General features: G+C 41.4%; 1 protein-coding gene and 1 pseudogene across 1 annotated transcript in view; one reads left to right on the plus strand and one right to left on the minus strand.

The window, feature by feature from the left end:
- The window catches only part of STAG2 (stromal antigen 2), a 142,758-nt gene that overhangs the window by 41,935 nt on the left and 97,006 nt on the right, over window positions 1–3,817 (plus strand). The gene's annotated exons all lie outside the window — the stretch shown is intronic.
- Window positions 178–1,296, minus strand: LOC108281835 (annotated as a pseudogene).

Consider the following 3,817-nt stretch of genomic DNA (forward strand, 5'->3'; position numbering starts at 1 on the left):
TGGTGCCATCTCGGCTCACTGCAACCTCTGCCTCCTGGGTTCAAGCAATTCTCCTGCCTCAGCCTCCCGAGTAGCTGGGACTACAGGTGTGTGCCACCATGCCCAGCTAATTTTTGTACTTTTAATAGAGACGGGGTTTCACCATGTTGACCAGGATGGTCTCGATCTCTTGACCTCGTGATTCACCTGCCTTGGCCTCCCAAAGTGCTGGGATTATAGGCGTGAGCCACCGCGCTCAGCCTCGTTTGAACCATTTTTAAGTGTACAGTTTAGAAGCATTAAGTGCTTTCACATTTGTTGTGCAGCGATCACCACCATCCATCTCTGAAAGTTTTTCTGTTTTTTAAAACTTTCTAGAGGTTTGTATTTATTGGCATTTGACCTAGAGTCTTTCTCACTGGCAAAGTACAGCCCTGGGCAGGAGTATCAACATCCTGCTCTCTCCTCAGTTCTGTTAATTCACCAACCCTAATCCCTCCTAACCCCGCTGATAGTCCAAAGAAGATAAAAAGTTCAGGGACATGATGTGTACTACTCTCTTAACAGTCTGCTGAGCCTCAGAGTTGGAAGATGGGAAGTATTTGAAATTCTGCCCATTTACTTTCAGGACAAAAAGTAGGCAGAGGCAGGAGGTAGAAGGCAAAAATGCTGACACCCCTGCATCTTCTTAGGTCTTTATGACATCTTCTCTGGATTTATAGACCACTTCTCTACTTTTCGGCTCCCACAGGATTCCTTGGGGCAGGCAACCGGTGACTGACACCACCTACATACCTGGCTTAGTTACTGACTTGCTGCCACTTGGAGACCTAGGTGCCCTCTCGACTCATCACCACAATTATTCCATCAAAGGAAGAGTTGGTGTAGTCATATACCCTCTCTCATTTACCCTTAATCTGTAGATATACATCACAATTTTCAGAACCATCATATTCAAATTGATCTATAGTCTTGACCAGCAAATACAGGAAACAAGCCCACAGATGCCTCATGTCCTTAGGTACCATCTCCAGGGTAGTCTTCTTCCAGAACCTTTTCATCTCTCCCAACTGAAAGTCTATACCTATTTAGCATTAATTTCCCATTTTCCCTAGCCCAACCACCATTCTACTTTCTCTTTGAATTTGACTCCTAGGTACCTCACATATATATTCCTATTTAGCAGAATTATAGACTATTTATCCTTTTGTGACTGGCTTATTTCACTTAGTGCTGTCTTCCAGGCTCATCCATGTTGTAGCTTGTGTCATAATTTCCTTCCTTTTTAAGGCTGAATGATTTTCCATTGTGTATATGTCCGATATTTTGTTCATCCATTCATTCATTCATTGATGGATACTTGAGTTGCTTCTACCTTTTGGCAGTTGTGAATAATGCTGTACTTGAGTTGCTTCTACCTTTTGGCAGTTGTGAATAATGCTGTTACGAGCATGAGTATACGAATGTCTGTTTTGAGTCCTTGTTTCTTTCTTTCTTTCTTTTTTTTTTGAGACGGAGTTTCACTCTTGTCAACCAGGCTGGAGTGCAATGGCACAATCTTGGCTCACCACAACCTCCGCCTCATGGGTTCAAGCAAGTCTCCCGCCTCAGCCTCCTGAGTAGCTGGGATTCCAGGCGTGTGCCACTATGCCTGGCTAATTTTTGATTTTTAGTAGAGACGGGGTTTCCTCATGTTGGTTAGGCTGGTTTTGAACTCCCAGCAGCAGGTGATCTGCCCACCTCGGCCTCCCAAAGTGCTGGGATTACAGGCGTGGGCCACCGCACTCAGCTAAGTCTTTGTTTCACTTGTGTGCATGCTGTTAAAAATGTTAAAGTTCTTTGCTTTCTGCATTTTTTTCATTTCTCTTTTGTCCTCTGTTTTACTCCATTCTTAAAGTTTTATCTTGGTATAATAATTAATGGAATGTTGCAGAATTAGGAACAAAGTCCCGTGTATTCTTCACTCAGTTTCCCCCAACGGTAACATTTTCATAATTATACTACAATATCAAGACTGGGAAATTGACATTGGATAGTCCACATATGGGTGTCCCTTGATATCTGTGGGGAATTGGTTCCAGGACCCTCAATGATATCAAAATCCATGGATGCTCAAGCTTATTAGATAAAATGGCATAGTATTTTCATGTAACCTACGCACATCCTCTCGTATACTTTAAATCATCTCTCGATGACTTATAACACCTAATATAATATAAATATTTATATTGTATTGATTTTATTTGTATTACTTTTTATCATTATTTTTCATTGTGTTCTTTTTGCCCTGAATATTTTCTGTCTGTGGTTGGTTGAATCAGCATGGGGAACCTGTGGATATGGAGGGCTACCTGTGATTCATTCAGATCTCACTAGTTAATACATGCACTCATTTAGATAAATATGTTTGCATGTTTTATGTGTATAATTCTGTGCAGTTTTATCATGTGTAGATAGGTGTAACCACTACTGCTATAGAACTGTTCTGTCATCACAAATATCCCTCACACTACTCATTTAGTTACACTCACCCCCAACCCCTCCTCTCCTTCCTCTATTTGATTTCTAATATCTGTCAACCACTAATCTGTTATTCATAATTTTGATGTTTTCATGGTGTCATGTAAATGGAAATCATACTGCATATGACTGTTGAGATTTTTTTTTTTTTAATAGTTCATTTCTTTCTATGTTGAGATGTTAGTTTGTGGTATAGATGTACCACAGTTTGTTTAACCATTTACTCATTGTGGCTTATTTGGGTTTGTATTAGTTTTTTAGGTCTGCCTAACAAAGTACCACAAACTGGGTAGCTTAAACAACAGAAATTTATTGTTCTGGAGGCAAGAAGTCCAAGGTCAAGGACTTGGCAGGGTTAGTTCTTTCTGAGAGGGATTGTATTCTGTGTCCCTCTCTTAGCTTCTGGTGGTTTGTTGACAGTCTTTGGTGTCCCTTCGGTGGTAGAAGCATTACTTCCCATCTCTGCCTTCATTTTCACATGGTGTTCTCCTTGTGTGCATGTCTGTTTCCAAGTTGCCCCCTCTATTAAATTAGAACATTCATATTGCATTCCTCCCTAAGGACTTCATTTTAACTTGGTAACTTCAGTAAAGATCCTGACTCCAATTAAGGTCACATTCTGAGGTTATTGGAATATAGGACTTCAACATATGAATGTTTGGGAGACACAAACCCATAGTGGAGTTGTTTTCAATTTTTGGCTATTACAAATGAGGGTCCTACGGATGTTTATGTACATGTTTTTATGTGGACATAGGTTTTTATTTCTCTGGGATAAATGCTCAGGTATAAGATTGCTAGTGGTTATGGCAAGTGCATGTATGGTTTTTAAAGAAACGTCTAAGCTCTTTGCCACAGTGGCTGTAATTTGCATTTCCACCATCAGTGTATAAAAATCAGTTTCCCTGCATCTTTGCTATCTTTTGGTGTTGTCACTATTTTTTTTTTTTAGGGTCTTACTCTGTCACCCAGGCTAGAGTGCAGTGGTGCGATCTCTGCTCACTGCAGCCTCCACCTCCCAGATTCAATTGATTCTCCTGCCTCATCCATCACCCCCCAAGTAGTTGGGATTACAGGTGCCCGCCACTGTGCCTGGCTAATTTTTGTATTTTTAGTGGAGACAGTGTTTCACCGTCTTGGCCAGGCTGGTCTCCTGACCTTGTGATCTACCTGCCTTGGCCTCCCAAAGTGCTGGGATTACAGGTGCGGGCCACTGCGCCTGGCCGTCATCTTTTTATTTTGGCAATTCTCTCTCTCTCTGTCTCTCTCTCTGTCTCTCTCTCTGTCTCTCTCTCTCTCTCTCTCTCTCTCTCTCTCT

The sequence above is a fragment of the Cebus imitator genome, unplaced genomic scaffold (assembly GCF_001604975.1).
Source record: "Cebus imitator isolate Cc_AM_T3 unplaced genomic scaffold, Cebus_imitator-1.0 Scaffold232, whole genome shotgun sequence".
NCBI classification, from domain to species: domain Eukaryota; kingdom Metazoa; phylum Chordata; class Mammalia; order Primates; family Cebidae; genus Cebus; species Cebus imitator.